This window comes from Maniola jurtina, chromosome 10 (genome assembly GCF_905333055.1).
Source record: "Maniola jurtina chromosome 10, ilManJurt1.1, whole genome shotgun sequence".
Taxonomy (NCBI): domain Eukaryota; kingdom Metazoa; phylum Arthropoda; class Insecta; order Lepidoptera; family Nymphalidae; genus Maniola; species Maniola jurtina.
Genome location: NC_060038.1, coordinates 1,409,892 through 1,430,640, shown reverse-complemented (window position 1 = coordinate 1,430,640; position 20,749 = coordinate 1,409,892). Strand labels below are relative to the sequence as shown.

General features: G+C 37.1%; 1 long non-coding RNA gene across 1 annotated transcript; it reads right to left on the bottom strand.

Annotated features, from left to right (window-relative positions):
• Positions 1–673: 673 nt before the first annotated feature.
• LOC123869131 lies at positions 674–17,665 on the bottom strand. The gene is made up of 4 exons (XR_006796816.1): positions 17,653–17,665; positions 6,286–6,290; positions 4,267–4,270; positions 674–807 (listed from the first exon to the last, which is right to left on the bottom strand). It is a non-coding gene; the product is annotated as an uncharacterized LOC123869131 (long non-coding RNA).
• Between the last annotated feature and the right edge of the window lie 3,084 nt (positions 17,666–20,749).

The window sequence follows — 20,749 nt, the reverse complement described above, 5'->3', positions numbered from 1 at the left end:
GATAGGAAGCGCGGCGGCCAGCCACAAAAAGGTTGTGGTCACAGCCACTCGAAAATCGACCACGTGCGAATTGGAGTATGAACTCAGTCATAATAAAATTGTTATACTTAGTTTACAAAACATATGACGCCCTGACCAAGATTTTGTACAGTGTATAGTTCCACGTGGGCAAAGCCGTGGGACGAACACTAGTAAATTAATAAACCTGTAAAATGTTAGATTGTACGCTTACGAAAATAATTACAGAAGTACTTAAATGACGTGTTATTGCGTGTTTGTTATTAAGGCCTTGGATATAATATAATCAGCCTATTGACCTCAATAAACCATGAAAGTGTGACGTCACAAGTTTTTTAGGGTCGTGGGCATGCCCATCGCGTGTACTACAGTGGATTCGCACTTGGCAGCGGCATTATCACGATAGAACGTGCAACCCTGTATTTTAAAATTTGGCGTCCTGACTCCTGGGCAATAAAGTTTACCACCCCATAAATTAGCAAAAAAAAACGACGCATTATTATCCCAAGAATTCTCCTATTCTTTGTAAATAATGATAAGGGGTCGCGACCCTAAGAAATGAAGAATACGATGCAGAGAGCCTGGATTCCAGATAGCCGCGTTAGATATGCTTCTGTGGCTCGATTGCGGTAGCAGAAAGCTGTAATGTCCCGATCGCACTCACCTTTGATTGGTTGACACTCGTTCAGTATTGGCTACAATACATTGTTGCAACAAGAATACCACAAATTCAGCCAATCACAACAATTGCGATTGTAATAATGATTAATGCAGGTTTTCAGCAACCGTCTAAACTCTAGCTGTTCGCGTTGTGTTTATCTAAGGCTTTAAACGCAAACAGAGATAACGTAAAAAACAACAGCCTCCGCAGTACTGTAACGTTTGTATTTTGACCTATATGCAGTGCCGAAAAAAGCCTTTTACAGATGTAAAAGAAAGAATTTTCTCGTTAAAAAACCTAAGTAAGTAAATCGGTATTCTACACAGGATATATTTCGGAGAGTGTGCACAAGAACTCTTTGACCTGGTTCCTCCTTCACCTTTCTACCATCGTACTGCCAGGCATCGTCAAGGTCTGCATCCGTACGTAGTCGAAATTCCTCGAACACGTACGAAACGATTTGCTTCCTCTTTCCTAATTCGAACCGCTAGGATATGGAACGCCCTTCCGGCGTCAGTTTTCCCTTCCACCTATAATATGGGTACCTTCAAGTCAAGTGTGAATAGGCAACTTCTAGGCAAGCGCGCTCCATCTTAGGCTGCATCATCACTTGCTAGCAGGTCTGATTGCAGCCGAGCGCTAGTCTATATAATTTTAAAAAAAAAACACAGACTAAATTAGTCTCGCTCTGTCAAAACCTAAAGTTATGTTTTTTTTTAATACATATACAAGTTAGCCCTTGACTGCAAACTCACCTGGTGGTAAGTGATGATGCAGTCTAGATGGAAGCGGGCTAAGCGGGCGGGATATGGCAGTTTTTATTAAAACCTAGCCTGGTCTTATGGGAGGCTTCAGCCGTGGCTAGTTACCACCCTACCGCAAAGCAGTCCCGCCAACGATACCTACCTATCGCAGATTTCTCTCAATAATTTAAATTTTTATAAAACGTGAACTTATTGCAAAATCCTGTTACAATCTTTATTAAGTATATTTATTCTTTATTATATATTTTTTCAAGAATTTTTCTCTCATTTATTTATTTTTCTCATTTTATCCTATTTTTAAACAACAAACAATAAAATAACAAAAACAACAGAAAAAATAACATAAACACAGAAAAAATAACAGAAACAACAGAAAAAATAACAGAAACAACAGAAAAAATAACAGAAACACAGAAAAAATAACAGAAACATAGAAAAAATAACAGAAACACAGAAAAAATAACAGAAACAACAAAAAATAAAATAACATCAACAACAAAATCAATAAATAACAGAAAAACAAAAGAGAAATAAAATAACATAAGCAACAAAAAACTAAAGTAACGGGAAAAAAAAAACATTGAATAAAAATATGATAAAATGACTCCCACTGGCAACAGGGTGGGTTGGACCCAAGCCGTCAGTGGTCAGGGCTCCAGAGTGAGGAACCTCCTCACAATGCGTGCCGTCTCAAGAATCACTGCCTTCTGTATCTTACCCTTGATCCAACAGTTAAGCGACAGTTTCTTAAGATGTTGGTCGAAACTGTTCGCAATAAGACCGTGGACTGATACAACTATCGGTACAATAATCGCTGAGTCAACACTCCACATGGCGGTAATCTTGTGGGTCAGGTCCAAGTATTTCGATACTTTTTCCTTTTCTGCTTTCACTAGATTATCATCATGTGGAATAGTGACATCAACAATCATTGCTCGACGCGCTGATCGGTCAACTAGCACTATATCAGGTCTATTGGCTACAATATACCTGTCAGTGATAACCGAACGATCCCAGTAAAGCAGGGCACTGCTATTTTCAAGAACTGATATTGGGTCGTACCTATAGTACGGCACCTCAGTATCTACAAGGCCATATTGAAGAGCAAGTTGTTGATGGATTATCCTGGCTACTTGATTATGTCTGTGTAAGTATTCGCCGTTAGCAAGATAAGAACAACCGGAAACAATATGTCTGAGGGATTCCCCAGGAAGATGGCACGCACGACATATGTCAAGCGTTCCATCTTTCATTATATGTTTCCGGTAATTATTAGTCTTAATAACTTCGTCCATAATTGCACAGATAAAACCTTCGGTTTCCCCAAAGAGGTCCCCAAACTGTAGCCAGGATACAGAGGCTATGGAATCTACATCCGGCCTAGTTAAGGCCTTGTAGAATCTTCCATGCAACTCCTTACTCCTCCATACAGCTATGCGATCCGAAGTGCTAAGCACTATGGGCTTACGCCAGTTATTTTTGCCTAAGGAAAGCGGAGTAAGACCTTTATCAACTGCAACTACATCCCTATGTATTCCCACATTTACTTTGAGAAAATAATCTCTGAGATTGCATACCTCACGATTATGAAGGTTCTTGGCATTTAAAAAACCACGCCCTCCACACTTGCGTGGGATATACAATCTCATAACAGATGAACGTGGATGATGCATACGATATGTAGTCAACAATTTTCGGATTCTTCGATCCAAGGCATCCAGTTCAGTTTGAGTCCATTTTAGAATGCCAAAAGTGTATATAAGTAAAGGCATAACCCAGCCATTAAAGGCACGTACTTTGTTGCCACCAGATAAAAGACTATTGAGAACTTTTTTTAGGCGGCCAAAGAAACGCTCCTCCACTGCCTGTTTCATAGTCCTCACTTCAATACCAAGCGCTTCTGACATTCCAAGATATTATAATATATAATATATTATATATTATATATCTTTATTATATAAGATATTATATATTATATATCTTTATTATCTTTACAAAACAGTGTTTACAAACTTTAGGAGGCCTGCCTCCTGATGAAGTGAAAACTGTGTTTCAGGAGGCAGTGTCTTCCGATAATATAATGTAACAGCATAATATAACCACTATAAATATAGGTAAAGAATATGATAACTAAAGGATATTTCCATAAAGACCTACCTAGACTACTAGACCATCATCTAGTCCCTATGGATCTTCTTATTACGAAACATCTAATAAAAACATATCTCAATAATAACATTCCATCCAGTTCCGAGTAATGAATGGAATCTTCTCGAAGCATTCCCGCGGGAATCGTGTGTGATTCATTATAAAATGCAAAAACCTCGTGCGGTTATACCAGCGATATGAATGTTCAACTAGATGTGGTATATCAAATCATAATATTGTATATCAAATCTTTGAAAAGAGCAACCGCCGCGTTTTTTGCTGGTTCTTCTCGGTAAGAAAGGCATTCCGAACCAGTGGTAGATGCTTTTGTCGATTCAAAAGAACTTGTAAAAGTCTAATTGAATAAAAATATTTTGAATTTTTTTAATTTTTTTTTAATTTTGTGGCGCGGCGCTTCATAGGTACAATAGTAACAACATGTTCCACCGAACATCGGTGTCCAGTTGACTACTTCTGTAAATCAAAATCCAATTTAGACGCAGTTCGTTTTTAGGAATAGAAATAAGATTATTGACGGCCTCCCTGGCGCAGTGGTAAGCGCTGTGATATTATTAGGATATCCCGGGTTCGATTCCTGGCAGGGGTTTAGAATTTTAAAGTTTCTAAATTTTTGATCTGGTCCGGTGGGACGCTTCGACCGTGGCTAGTCACCACCCTACTGGCAAAGCCGTGCCACCAAGTGATTTAGCGTTCCGATACGATGCCGTCTAGAAACAAAAGGGTGAGTTTAATGAAAACTAGTTACCCCTTCTAGGTTAGCCCGCTTCCATCTTAGCCAGCCACTTACCACCTGACATCTTAGTCACTTACCACCAGGTGAGATTGCAGATAATGGCTAACTTGTATCTGAAATAAAAAAGTTGTGGAAACTACTCCCTTCGGCGGTGATCCCACTAGATTTCAACATGTGGTTATTCAAGGGAATCAACAAATTCCTGAAATAATGGTAACGTATTGGCGGTTCCTCTGGTGCTGCAAATATTCATGGGTGGCGGTAACCACTTAACATCAGGTGAACCGCCTGCTCGTTTGCACGCTATTAAAAACAGAATAGACGTTAGGTATGTATGTATTTTATAAACGAGCTGCGTCTAAAGCGGATTATGATTAACAGGAGGGTGGACACCAATATTCGTTGGAACATGTTGTTACTATGAAGTGCCTCATCTAGTCGAACATTTATATCGCTGGGTATTACCTCAACGAAGGGAATGTACATTTCCACTGTTAGAGGCTTTAGATTAAATTTACGCACACAAAATTAGGGCATTCATTATTTTAATGTCTAAAAGTTAAATGTAAGTCAAACTTTTTAACGTAAATAAGGGGTGAAATTTTGTATGAAACTCCGACATTTTTCAAGTTATATCCCTGAAAATTCGTATTTGGCTTTCGGATAAAAATAAAGAAATACTTACGTGTCTCAGGATTTTGAAAATTCCACCACCAAGTGAGTGAATAATAATAGGGTCATTAATAAGTCATTAATTAAAAAGTTTCATACGTTGTTTAAACTTTGTAAAAAGCATTGCTTTTATAGACAGTGAAAAGGATCTTTTTTTAAATAGTAAAAACTTTCAGAAATCACATCCTAGACAGTGAGAATTATCTGTGCTAGAAAGTTATCTAGCCACTAATTATAAGCAAGGATAAAAAACCAGCCAAGTGCGAGTCAGACTCGCGTACCGAGGGTTCCGTACTCGGATGTTTTTTTCCGACATTTTGCACGATAAATCAAACACTATTTGGCCTAAAAATAAATAAAAATCTGTTTAAGAATGTACAAGTAAAGCCTTTTCATATGATACCGCACTTGGTATAGTTATCTTACTTTGAAAATAGAAACACATTTTTTAGAATAACATATTTTTTTTATTCAAATTTTTTTTTTGTGATGTAACCATAAATTCACGGTTTTCAGATTTTTTTCCTTTATTTGTGCTTTAAGACCTACCTACCTGTCTAATTTCATGATTCTAGGTCAACGGGGAGTACCCTATAGGTTTTCTTGACAGACACAACAGACAACAAAGTGATCCTACAAGAGTTCCGTTTTTCCTTTTGAGGTATGGAACCCTAAAAATGAACTCATAAAAAGTTCCCAGCGAAGTTAAATTATGTTTTAAAACCAACTGAGACAGTGGAAACTGAAAACGCCCCCAAGGCTTATTAACACTTTGCAGAATCTTTCAGGAACTCGTCCACTTTGAAAATATCGTCTAACTTGAGCGTGGCGCGATTCAATTTTTGCTTACCGTTATACTTTTACTCGTTTTTATTTTGTAGTCTATTTTATATCCATACTAATATCACGCGAATTTATAGTGCGAAAGTGTGTCTGTCTGTCTGTCTGCTACCTTTTCACGGCCCAACAGTTTAACCGATTCTGACGAAATTCGGTATAGAGTTAGCTTATATCCCGGGGATGGACATAGGCTACTTTTTATCCCGGAAAATCAACGAGTTCCCACGGGATTCCTAAAGACCCATCCGTTTAACCGATTTGTATGGGTATACCGAGGTAGCTTGCGTCCCTGTAATTGACATAGGCAACTTTTTATCCCAGAAAATCAAACAGTTCCCACGGGATCTTTAAAAACCTAAATCCACGCGGACGAAGTCGCGGGCATCCTCTAGTATTTTTATAAAACACTAGATGACCTCCACGTCAACCAAATCTGTTCAGGCATTTAGAAGTTATGGTAGAAAAAAGAAACTCACATAAATTAACTATTAAATGATTTACAAGTGTAAATTAAAAATTTATAACACCACCAACAAGTGCTGGTTACAGTAACTAGAAAAGAGCTGATAACTTTCAAACGGTCAGCTGAACCAATTTTCTTGGATTAGCTAAGAACACTCTTAATCAAGCCACCTTTCAACCAAAAAAAAAAGTAAATTAAAATCGGTTCATTAGTTTAGGAGCTACAATGCCACAGACGCACACACACACACACACACACACACACACACACACACTGTGTACACACAAACATACACACGTCAAACTTATAACACCCCTCTTTTTGGGTCGGGGGTTAAAGGAACTCACATAAATGAACTCTAAAAACATTTACACTCATATTTACTCGGTAGCCGTGTAAAAAGTGTAATGGATATTCTAGATATCAGTCATGGCTGTGTCCCAATACAACGTGACTAGGCCAATAAACGTCACTTGTCAAGTGTTCGGAGACAGGGTAATGCCGGCTGAGTCCGTTATTGTCAAGATGATGTCGAGTAAGGGAATCAGCGTGCGTGTTACTCTGACAGATTACAGTCTGGGTATCTTGTATAGAAGCCACTGTGTGGCACAAATAGATTCAGTAATAAAATAAACAAAACTGACAAGAAAGAGTGAGAAAGAATATAGTTATTCTCCATAGCGACCCGCCCCGGCTTCGCACGGGTGGACATTTATTTTTTCTATTTTCCGGGATAAAATATAGCCTATACGGATTCGGAAGAATCCCTCTAAGTAATGGTAAAAGAAATTTTGAAATCGGTCCAGTAGTTTTTGTGCCTATTCAATACAAACATACAAAAATACAAAAATACAAAGGTTTCCTCTTTATAATATTAGTATAGATTGCTTAGGATCTGCCTTGCCATTTCCAGTGGATTTAGGTTTTTAGGATTTAGGTAAAAAAAAAGATTCCGACGAATTGAGAACCTCCTCCTTTTTTTGGAAATCGGTTAAAAACGGAGTCCTATTAATGTTTTCTGTCTGTTTGTATGTATGTTACAGGTCTCTAGCTCGTGGAGTAAATGAGTTACAAACCTGAAATTTTGGTATTTGGTGTAGAACTTTGACCCAAAACCAAATAGGTATTGAATTAAAAAAACGATTAAATTATCTTTCAGGGTAGCTGCCATACATGAAAAAGGAGCTGATTTTTTTTTATCCTGGCATGTGAGGTATCATTCTTTAGAGCTCATTGAGAAGAGTACGAATATATTTTTATATATTTATCTTAAAAAATAAGGAAATGGGGAGCCGTCAAAGTTGTCAGTTTTAGACCATTTTTGTGACTTGGGCTATCTCAAATGGAATTTGGGTACATTATGTACCATATACTAAGTTTAAACAACAGATATTGGTCGCATCACGTGACCAAGTGAACCCAGCCTGGTTATATGTAATAACATAACAACAATACTATGTATATGCCAAAGAAATGGACAAATGCCAGTAGCAATAATGTTTAAATGGGGGAAGTGCATTAACAAGTCTGGCATATTGTTAGCGCCTGAATGAATTAAATAGCAGTCTCCATCCTCGCCGATGCTATAAAATAATAATTTATGTAGGCGATTCTAACCAGAACATACATTTCGGAGAATTTATAAAATTTTAATAGTGGCTGTTACTTTATTTTGACCATTTTTGACGTCTCGTAGTAGGAAGGTTGAATTATGAGTTTGTAATTTGTAATAAATGAAAATTTGGACACAGGCTGACATCCATACAGCACACTTTGACGTTGCTCACACTTAAGACACTGTTAAAACGAGACAGCGTTATACCGCTGGCATAAATCTGTCTCGTTTTAACTGAAACTTAAGTCTAAGCAAAGTCAAAGTGCGCTCTATGGATTTCAACTTGACAGCTTCGTCCGGAAGTTCAAAGCTATGTTAGGTGTCTCTTTGAGGGACAAAATACGTAACAAGGAAATCCGTAGGAGGACCAAAGTGACCGACATAGCTCAACGAAATAGTCAGCTGAAAGGGCAGTGGGCAGAGGATGACGATGACAATATCTTCTTCACGTCATAACCACTTGGATAAACACCGCTTTCAAACTTTATATGAATACATGAAAATGTTTAAAGCTTCCACAACATAAAAGTGAACTAAAAAGTGCTTTGAAATCTAATAAAAATCTCATCAACATTTCAGTTTCATCTCAAAGACATAAGAGTCTAGTTAGGTACCGCAATAGAACGCCTGCGGTCTTAAGTTATTCCACGTGCGATCTTCAAAGAATAAAGCAGCTTTTGTCTAAAGTCTAAAGCACGAATTGTACCTATTTTAGATTTAGATATAAATTGAGTAGTAGTAAATTGAGTTTATGATGTAGCCTAAGATGGAGCGTGCTTGCCTAGAAGTACTCTACTTCACTCTTGACTTGAAAGTACCCATATTAAAATTGGAAGGAAAAACTGATGCTTGAAGTTTAAAACTGATGTTAAAAAGAGAATTGTAAATTAAAAGCCAATGAAGCAAAAATAATAAAAGTTTTATTCAAACCCAATATTTGGCCAAGACGCGACTTTGTGGCGAGGGGAGGTTGGGGAACTAAAGGTTTAATTAGGAATGGAAGCTAATTCTCAAGTTTTGTAAAATATGAATTCAAAGTTTTCAAACCCTTCAAAAGTTATGAACATAATTTGAAATTTTGATTGAAAGTTCCGTTTGGGAAATTCATTGTATAGACGTTTATTGTGTATCATGACTTCACATAAAATGTCTCATGACTTCACATGAAATGATAGGTAATCCTACCGAGTTATGATTGATATGATTAAGCCCGTCTTTTTATGGTAGCTCTTCTTTGTTCTAGTTTTGTCTATTATAAGTATAGATTGTTACGGCTATACTCAAGTACTTATTTAGCCAACGTCTCAGTTCTAGTGGAGTCTCAACCGCGATGACTATAACAATTTATACTTAATGGAAATCACTCACGATAGTTTAAGCAATTTGACAAAATTCAAAATATTTTTATTCAATCAGACTTTTACAAGTACTTTTGAATTGTCAATAGCATCTACTACTGGTTTGGAATGCGTTTCCTACCCGGAAGAACCAGCAAGAAACCAGAGAACAAATAATTATAACAAGCAAAACTAATGGAGTTTTAGAAAAGAAGAACAATGAAAAAGGCAAAAGAGAACAATCATCTGCACGTCGTACAGTAGATAATGAAGTATTAATATCTATCATATCTAACAAAAGATAGCCAATAAAGACATATATTATGAAGTATAAAAGTTTTATTGAAACTCAATATTTACTCAATCTACAGTGCTCCAGAAGGTCCATGAGCAATGGGAAGTTATAGTTAACAGTTGACAGCTTCAAATAGTGAATAAGGCAGCTAATTTCAAAATTTCGATCAATGCTATTTCACGAAACAAAGCTATCGTACATGATTTGAAATGTTCACTGAATGTTCTGTTCTGTGGAATTCATAATCTGAATTCCACAAGAACATTGTAGCACTGAATACAATCAATTCTGGATCAATATATTCAAAATTGAATGTATTCAGTGGTAAATAGCAACGTACATGTCTATTTGTTTGGTATGGTACGGACAATAATTAAAAATGCATTTTTACGTGACATTTTGTACCAACGAAAAAGATGGTGGAAAGTAAGATGGGTAGTACGGAAGACCACAATATAATAGGTGAATCACACTCCAAAAGGTCTATGTGTGCAGTGGACTCTACAGGCTGGTGGATAGATAGATGGAGACTTTTTAGCTGAATTGCGTTTAAATATTTTTTTCTAGTTCTCTTATGAGCAAGAGCCCATATCCAACGAGATATTTACTTAAGAAAATGAAGCTATTTCCAAGTTTCGATCAATCCGATTTCATGCTTCAATCCATTTTCTGATTTCCGCCAACCTTAATAAATAATCTTGTAACTTTTCTATCCGAAGAAATTCCAATAAAACCTTAATAAATAAACCTTTAATCAACCGCAATATTTAGCTAAGAGATATTCGGTTTGGGGAGGTTGGAGACGGACAGTTTTCTCTAAAGGGTGTATGTAGAACGGTAGCAAAAATGGAGACAGGTGATACTACTGACGATTACGGACAAGATACCACTAAAAAACCGGTATTTTCTAAAAGTTTGCAAGGTATTGTAAATAAAACATCTGACTGAGACCAGAGGTCAACGAACGTTGCGCAGATAAGTGCCACGTTGTAGACGGGGCATTGACCCCGAATTTTGCACGCTATGCATAGTAGAATTTTAAAAATATTAAATACTAGCCGATGCCCGCGACTTCGCCCGCGTGGATTTAGGTATTTTGAAATCCCGTGGGAACTCTTTGATTTTCCGTGATAAAAAGTAGCCTATGTGCTAATCCAGGATATTATCTATCTCCATTCCAAATTTCAGCCAAATCCGTCCAGTATTTTTTGCCTGAAGGAGTAACAAACATACACACACACACACACACACACACACACACACACACATACAAACTTTCGCCTTTATAATATTAGTGTGATTACTTTAAGGCTAGACTAAACTTTACTAGAAATATAAGGCAATGTTATTGGTATCGGATTGTGTTTAGATAGAATAATAAAAGCTAAGTTTGCGCTAGCATTCTAATTACACCCTGTATAATAATTCAAAATTAATAAAGTGGTCAGCCCCTGGTAAATGCCATTCATCCAACCTTATAATAAATGACTAGCGATAAATCAAATATTTATAGACAGTAATAAGTCACTCTTTTACAGAGTCTGATGAATGGGATTTAATTAATAGAACAATTTTCTTTGGTTTGATGTAAAACAGGGTGAATGAAACACTTTGATTTTGAATATGGGAAATAGGTACCAATTTTCTTTAAAACATTGTTCAACTGCCTCTTTCACAACTTTTCATTATAGCTGCGCTATTTATTACCCAATTTCATTCTAATAATGTCTGTCTGTTACCTTTTTACAGCCCAACCAGTTCTCAATATAGGTTTAATTCGGTCTTGGCAGGCCCACTACTGAGAACATGACTTAATTTAAACAGCTAATAATACACAAGTCAAACTAAAGCCAAGATTAACAACTATTGAATGCTCTCACTCCCTTTGTGCTATTAGTTCGGTATCGAAGCTGAATACCGTTTGGTTTGACATATCCAATATTGTTTGTGAAGCTTAGCGACTGCTGATCTGGTTTAAGTTGTCAAGGAGATGCCTTACTCGGAGAACTCTATATCCACGTACACATAATATAACTAACGTATACACATGAATATCACTTGCTTTAACGGTTAAGAAATATTTCCATGCCTGAGAGTTCTCCATATTGTTCTCAATAGAGTGTGAAGTATGTCAATCCATACTTGGGTAGCATGGTAGAGTGTTGGCTAAGGGTGCGTTTTCACTGACGCGGAGGTAGGCGGAGAGGAGCGGTGCGGACCGTGATTTGAGCCAAAGCTACAGTGCTCGAAATAACTCCGCAGAGAGAGTGCGGGTCTTCTCCGTTTGGTCGGAACGGCCAAGCGGGGGTACGGGCCTCGAGGCATGGCCTCCTTACCCGGGTGAGGCGCAGGGCAACTTTGTGCCCTGGTGACGAGCTTTTAGCCGGGAATTCACCGGCTAGGGCCTGCCATCTTGGCTTATGGCCCTAGTGGACTTCTTTGTATATCCGATGTGTAGTCAGTCCGGGATTGGTCTGATAACTCCGCATCAAAAGAAACTGTGTGATTGACCAATTCACGGTCCGCTCCGCTCCACTCCACCCACGTCAGTGAAAACGCAATCTAAGCTCTTCTCATTCCAAGAGGATATCTGTGCTCAGTAGTGTGCCTGCAATGATTCGAAATAATTTTTTATTGTAAGATAAGCTTGCGTTTGACAACAATCATGCCTAATAAAGTGCAATGATGAAATCTAGATTGGAGCGCGATTGCCTAAAATATGAATAAATTTGGCAGGAAATAGCCACTAGAAGATCATGATGAGATGATAAATCAGTTTAAACAAATAAACACTCAAATTAAAGCCAAGATAAATGCTCTCACAGCTCACTCCCTCGATCTCAAAATGTACGCACTAACTAGCTTAAAGATTTGTACGTAGGTAAATCTTAGTGTCCGTGAAACTTTAAACATCAGGTGTGGAGTTTCAAAGTTAAATCGATTTCTCAATTATCGCAGCCAATGTAATGTACATACCCATGTTGACGTAATCCTAGAACGAAACTTTGGCGTTAACCTACAACGGCTTTCCGGTACAGGGTCGCTACTTGCCGTTATTCATGGCTATAGTTGCCTTCATATTCGTTATAATGGGCCATATTTAACGATTTATCTAATAACACACTCTATACTTAATAGGTAAAGTTGCAATGGTAATTACATAGTAAAGTTCTGATTGATTATGAACACAATCCCGTTAAGAGGCCATAAGGCCCCAAAAAAATGTGAGAAGGACAGATTTATTCACTGTAGTGGACAGAGAAAGGAATGGCAATAATAAAATTTTGGCAAAAAAAAAAAACTTATAAGTATTGAAAAACGTTTTATTATTCAATATTTAAATCATATAAAACTACACAAAAATTTATGTATTCTGTTTTCAGTAATACTAAAAAAAATTGTTATTTGGAGCAGTTTTCGGATCTTTTTCCAGCAAAGACCCAATCATTTTTAGGATTCCGTACGTCCAATCGCAAAAAGACACCCTTATAAGATCACTCATGTGTCAGTCTGTCTGTCTTTCCGAAGTTATAATTTTCAACTTAATCTTTCAATAATCTGACAGGTCAAAGGACTCGTGTCTCACCACTCCGTTTTTCAGTGGACAGGCACCCTAAAGGTCAACTAAAAAAAACTACATTTTAGTTTAACTTCGACTTTGTCTACTGAGAACAAGTAATAGTAATAGTATGTCAGAATCCAATGTTAAATCAATATTCCAATTAACTAGGCAATGTACCCACGTTGACGGTAGCCTGAAACGAAATTTGGCCACTAGAGCTGTAATGGGTTTCCGATACAAGATCGTTACTTACCAAGTTATATTGGAGTAATTTAGTTAATAAATATAATTATTATGTTATGACGTAGGAGCTGAAACGTGGACTCGTTTATAATATCAAAGTCGCTCAGCGTGCTATGTAGCTATTTTAGATGTCTTTTTGAAGGACAGAATCCGTAAAAAGGATTATCCTATTTGAAATAATCCTGCACCTTCCGGAGATTACTTCTTAAAGGCCGATTCACACCAAGCACGTACACGTGACACGCGCGCAAATCCCTAACACAGCGGGTTACGCATACGTCTACGCTTTACGCAAGCGGTATGCAATGTTTCATACAGTTCTATGCATTACAACGCAATAGTACGCGCTACGTCTACGCTTACGCAACGCTTACGCAGCCTGTGTGAACGAGCTATTAATAAAAAAAATTATATTTTAAACCTAAACGTCGCAACATTTCTTATCGAGCAGCAATTCTTAAGGTACTGAAGTCTGGAATGCATCTCAATCTGAATTAATAGCGGTCACCGCATACCGACGACCTAGAGATGCGAAATAAGTTTGTTTCCATTACTTCACACCGGTAACATCAACATCATGGTGATACTGGTGTGATTATAGTATTTATATTGAGCTAATTGGTGCTATTATCGTATTAGGGAAATCATGTAAGGCTGAAATTGAAATTGGAAGAAAAAAATTATAGGTCCGAACATACCACAGTCGCATCGCAATCGAATGCACTTCGATGAAACTTACTATTTGAATCGAGGGTTCAACATTGTTGCGCATGGCTAGTTCTTGCGAGTGATTACCAAATCGGACATCATCTTACTGTGCATTTCCAGGAACTAACACCAGTCTAGATTTATCTAACTTAATCTAAATTATCCTGCACTTAGCCTCCCTACTCTTCCACAACTCCCTATGTTTCTTCGGGTCACCTAACTGTAAATATCTAATTCATCCCACCATCGTCGCCTCGGCCTAATACGTTGGGGATGATGATTTTGGAGTCCAAAAAGAAGCAGATTTGCTCAAAATACGGAAATCTTTTCTAAATTGGGTCAGATATGGCATTTTGCCATGACTATAATAGTCTTAACACCAAAATAGTTCCTAGAATCAAACTGGAGTAAAATAAAGAAAAAAAAATTGAAATACATTGGAAACAAACTTTGTTCAGGTCCGAGGAAATCTTGGTCAGTATTTTGTCCTTGTATAAAACCTGCAGGAGTCCGGATTTCTTTACATACTTCAATTCTTGTGCAAGTTTTCATTCAGTGACAAGTTAGTGGTATATGCTAAGAGTGAGTTAGCATTTGACTGCACTTTCACGGTAGTACTTAAGTGATAATGCACTAGCCAATCTAACCAATTTCATTAAACCTTACCTCGGCGACATCGTACCGAAGAATATGTACTCTTGTAGATTTCCTGAAGATTGCTCTTACAAATCCGCGCCTTTGTAGGTATTCCTACACCTATATACCTACACTAGCTGATGCCCGCGACTTCGTTCGCGTGGATGTAGGTTTTTTAAAAATCCTGTGGAAACTCTTTGATTTGGTTATTTATTAGTATCAGATAGTATGTTCTTTTTTTAACCCCCGACTCAAAAAGAGGGGTGTTATAAGTTTGACCTGTTTATCTGTGTGTCTGTGTATCTGTGTATCTGTGTATCTGTGTATCTGTCTGTGGCATCGTAGCGCCTAAACGAATGAACCGATTTTAATTTACTTTTTTTTGTTTGAAAGGTGGCTTGATTGAGAGTGTTCTTAGCTATAATCCAAAAAAATTGGTTCAGCCGTTTAAGAGTTATCAGCTCTTTTTTAGTTTTCTTGTAGAAAAGAAGGTTAGATAACCGTTAGGTTCATAATATTATGTCAATTGACAAATGTCAAGCTGTCAAGATGGACGTTGCCTAGATAGTTACATAATTATTTATTTGAAAATGATGTTTTGGAAAACTCTGATACTTTGGATCGTAGGCGCGGAATAATCCAAGAAAATCGGTTCAGCCGTTTGAAAGTTATCAGGTCTTTTCGGTCTTTTCTAGTTACTGTAACTTCACTTGTCGGAGGTGTTATAAATTTTTAATTTACACTTGTTTATACAAGCATAAAACTCTGACTTTAAAATTTTGAGTTTATTTTTATTACAAGTAGTAAATTACAGAATCAAGAAAATATTATGGGTTTGCTTATTTAAGTATCTCTCTCTCTGAAGAAACTCGAAAATTATACCGATAATTCATATAAAACTCTCTCTCTTCCTTGTGGCAAATGTTTGCCCAACCCCCTGGACAAGTTATTTGGATAAGGTTTATTTAATTACTGCACATAGTATTACAAAGTCAAAACATTTGTAACAAGTCACCAAGCATGGCAAAGTCGCATGCAAGCGTTCGTGCACCAATAAACAAGTTAGCCCGGAAGTTACATCGTGTTTCGCGTACAGTTGAATGTTTATTCCTAAAGTTGTTCGAATTAATAACGCAAATAGATAACTTTGTTAGCGCGGGAATAGTTGGCTATGGATGAATAATTTATGTTACAGTTTTATCGTTTGGAAACAAGTGATTTACTGTGTATTTCTGCGCTTGCTCTCGTGAAAGAGTAGTGAATAGGTTTTTTTTAGAAAATAACAAATGTGGGTGCGCACGGGGATTTTAATTTTTTTGGTAGATTTTACTATTGTAACATTAGTGTTTTAATTTTGTAATTGAATTTTCGAATGCAACCGCAATATAGGTTTAAATAATGAAGAACTGTATATTATAAGCATTTCTGCAAATTACTTTAAGGGTGGATAGGAAATAAAAGTTTGTATGGTGCAAGCGTAAATTAAAAATTTATGACACCCCCGACAAGTCAAGGTTACATTAACTAGAAAAGAGCTGATAACTTTCAAACGGCTGAACCGATTTTCTTGGATTATAGCTAAGAACACTCTCGACCAAGCCACCTTTCAAACAAAATTAAAATCGGTTCATTAGTTTAGGAGCTACGATGCCACAGACAGATACACAGATATACAGATACACAGATACACACGTCAAACTTATAACACCCCTCTTTTTGGGCCGGGGGTTAAAAATGTTATTTACCGTTTCGAATCTCAAATTTGGGAAGGTAGGTTTCTTGTAAAATTCTTTCTTAACTGATGCATAGGCTATGCATCAGTTAAGAAAGAATTTTACAAAATTCCATCCCTAAGAGGGTAAAATGGGGTTGGAAGGTTGGACGAATATCTTACCTATGAAAGCTGTACGAAGTTATGCCATAGTGGTTTTCTTAGGGTTCCATACAATTTAGTAACAAGGGCTAAGTAGGACCTAGTAAGCAAGTAAGACTATTTACAGTGGATAATTTTCTTAATCTCATGGGAAATTAGAAATTATACGTGTACGAAGTCGCGGGCAACTGCTCGTTACGTAAATCCTACTAGGTAATATTATAAACGCGAAAGTTTGTATGTATGGATGGATGTATGTTTGTTACTCTTTCACGCAAAATCTACTGGACGGATTTGGCTGAAATTAGGAATGGAGATAGATCCCGGAAAATCAATGAGTTCCCACGGGATTTTTAAAACCTATATCCATGGGAACGAAGTCGCGGGCATTAGCTAGTAACTAATAATATTACCTACTTAGTACTTAACTATTTGACAAGACGTGTGGCCTAGTTGTGACAACGCATATCAATCGATTGCGATTGTTAAGCAACATTGACCCAAGTCGGTAACTGGATGGGTGACCGACGTTGGAGGTCCGTATTTCGCGTTTTCGATTTCTCCGTGCCTCGGGGAGCACGTTAAGCCGTCGGTACGCTGTAAAAACCTGTAAAATCGCATTCTCTTAGTGAGTTGTGTGCGGAAGAATCTGGGAACCCGCCGCATTACTATCCCAAGAGAACTCCTGCCATTATGTGATTAAAGGAAAGGAGTCACGACCCTCAGCAATGAAGGAATACGACTACAAAGAAGAAAGACTTACCTTTTTGAAGTAGAGTACCTAGTGGCAACTATTTTTAACACAAAGACGCTACTAAGTCTTAAGATGATGACAAATTGAATATACGAACTCACTGTGCAGCCGCCAAGTTCCCTACTTAATAAGACTTCTCAGTGAAAAATTTACTATCATTTTATTTCTGCGCTACAGTTTTCCACGAGATTTACAGCAATGTGTAATTTTAATAGCCCTATATTTTTACTAGTACTGATTCTGAGTACAACTAAATTTTAGAGTATTTGCATCCTCTTTTTACTTATGTAATATGAAAAGGACAGACACAGTTTGACAGTTGTAATTAAAAGAGCTGTCAAACCTCGTGAATTTAGCTGCCAATCGTGAGAATAATTATTGTTTGGTAGTGTGCACTAAAAATTAAGAGTCTGTAAATGTGAAGTTTATGTTCCGTCTTTTCTCAGCAATACTATAAAGAAAAATATGCAAATACTTTAAATTTAGTTTTAGAGCCCGAATAGGAAGCCGAGTCTTAACCACCAGGCTATTATGGCTCTTACATAAATAGCCTCTTAGTATAGTGACAGCATTCATGAAGTCGCAGAAAACTATTAACAGGATAAGTACGTATCTTCCCGTAACTTTCATTCTTACTTACTTGCTAAAGAAGAGCTATTAGTTCATGGCCTTCCAAGAACATTCGCAGTTCGATTCGTGAGCAGTTTTACACGTTATGAGCGCTATTTCCTGCTTTGAATGACGTAGGTGCCTATAGAACGCGACAGGTCAAGATGACAATCGCGGTGGGAACGCCCCGCACACCCGCACAACCTCCGCGCTAATCCGGCGCGGGACATGCGGGTGTGCCGGGCGTCCCACTGCCTCATACCCCGATTGCCATCTCAACCTGTCGCGTAACACCCTTAAAGATTTTTCTTTCTTACTAAAAATACCCGCAACTTCATCCGCGTGGATTTAGGTTTTTTTAAAAACCCGTGGGAACCCTTTGGTTATCCGAGATAAAAAATAGATTATTACAGTCTCCAGAAAAGCTAATTAAAAGCATCTGAAATATATATCTTCAATTTAACTGAGTTTTAATTAAGTCAATTATAATGTTTAACGTCTAACATTCATCAAAATCATCATTAATTTATAATGTTTCTCACTCAAGCGAAACTGATTTTAAAGAAATTGTATATCAACTGAATACCCCTCGATACTTTTAATAAAATCACTTTTAATTAAAAGCAAAATAAAAATAATTTCCAATGGTATAAAGAATATACAATCTGAAAATCAGCCTGTTCAAGCGTCCTCTGCTGGACATAGGCCTTCCCAAGAAAACCCGTCACACATGCACGGACCTCCGGTATAAAGTATATTATAAAAAAAATTTAGAAACCCTAATTCGACGTACCTTGCTGCAATTATTATCATCATCAGCAGGAGCAACTGTTCGTTGTCCACTGCTGGACATAGATCTCTTGTAGAGACTTCCACACGCCACGGTTTTGCGCCGCCTGAATCCAGCGGCTCCCTGCGATACACCTGATGTCGTCCGTCCGGGGGCGGGGGAGGGGTTTGGTTTGTGATAGAAGCTTGTTTATAGACTTGATTGCTCTATACTACTGAAAATTTTCAGGTAGGTACGGTTGGCCTCAGAATTCGGGCAGCAATTCCGCGAAACTATTGCATAAAAAAACCTGTCGCACTTATGACTTATTTCTATAAACACGACACACACCTAACGCACGTGTATAACTTACAACACCATAGTACCTATAGCACCATAATGGGAATATCACTAAGGTGCTAAACGACTTACGGCCTTTGACTGTACAAACGGCTTTGTCCAGTGTGCCTATGTGAAGCCGGCCGGCACTAATGTACGAAATTCCAGCATACCTGAATGCCTTCTCATGATTCATGCACTGGAAATGGTGTGGAAGTAATTTGGTTACACATTATAATAAACTTACATGTGTTAGTTATATTGTAACTACTGTTAAGTACTAAAAGTTTTATTACCGTGAACCAAATTCGATATTCACTGTAGGTAATCTTAAGGCTATTTCACGCCCGAGCAACCACTTGCAATATTGTGGGATGAAGTCAGTGTAAGTAGGTATAGCATAGACGACGGTATTTTTTGACGAGACAACATCAGTGATTAGTATATTACAATAAGATAGTCTGCCGATGATAGATATACAGATAGATAGATAGAAAATTTTATTGTACACAAAACGTGAAATAATCAAGACAAAAATCTTGCTTTTGTGTCTTTGTGCTAAGAGTGTGTCATGTGGCTCTGCGGACTGTTGCAATATCGTATTATGTTGCGCTGGCGTAAATGGAACTTTAGAAACTTTTACTATATTTCATTTGTTTCTAGAAAGGCATACAATATATTAAGGTTCGTAGAATAATATTATATTGGAAATTTTCTCTAGTTAACTCTTAATTGAGTCGATCCGATATCATGAGTATAGAGAACTTCTTTTCTAGGACAGATAGGCAGCTATTTTGCAGAAAACGATTGATATCTGATCTTCGCAATCTACAAAGGTAAACAAGTAGTTAAATAAAGCCCTATCTACGTAGCACTATTCGATAAAGTTCAATTCAGACTATGGAATATAATATTTATTACAGTCCTGTCAAAATAGCCATTCAAGGATACAATAATTCGCATAGAGGTAAAAATTGGTACGAATGTTGAGAATACCAATATGAATGAACTGTGAAAAGTTTGCAAAAAAAATATTTTCAAGGTTCACAAAAATGGGATTTTTGCATTTTCCAGCTAAATGGTAATTCCCAACATTCGTACCAATTTTTAGCTCATGTGAATTATTGTATCCTTGAATGTCTATTTTGACCGCACTGTAATATATGCTATAGTCTGAAATGAGCTTAACGAAATAAAAAAGAAAGTCAACCGAAATATTTATCATGAATATAAAACTTTACACATGAATAAAACATTATTTGGATCAAAGTTAGTCGTCGCCTGTCGTTTGCACGCACATAATTTGAAATTCAGGATAAAGTCCATAATAGTTGGAATCAATTCATCATTGTCAAACACTAAATTACATATAAACAACTCTAGGATGAAATGATAAATTTAATTAAATTGTTTTATCAATCGAGAGTCCGATATTTCGAATTGATAATGAACAATTTTGTACCAATGAAATCATTGTCATGGTATACTTAATCATAAATTATAATTAATTCACGCATCAACTTAGTGAACCACTGACAAAATTTCGCAAACTAACTTGCGGAAAACGAAGAGTGACAAAATTCACATATAAACAAGTAAATATATTGATTGGAAAACAAATCGTCCATTCTTAACTTGAATCGTGGTGGTTTGCGTAAGACATAGTCAAGGATTAAATTCACAAGCCCG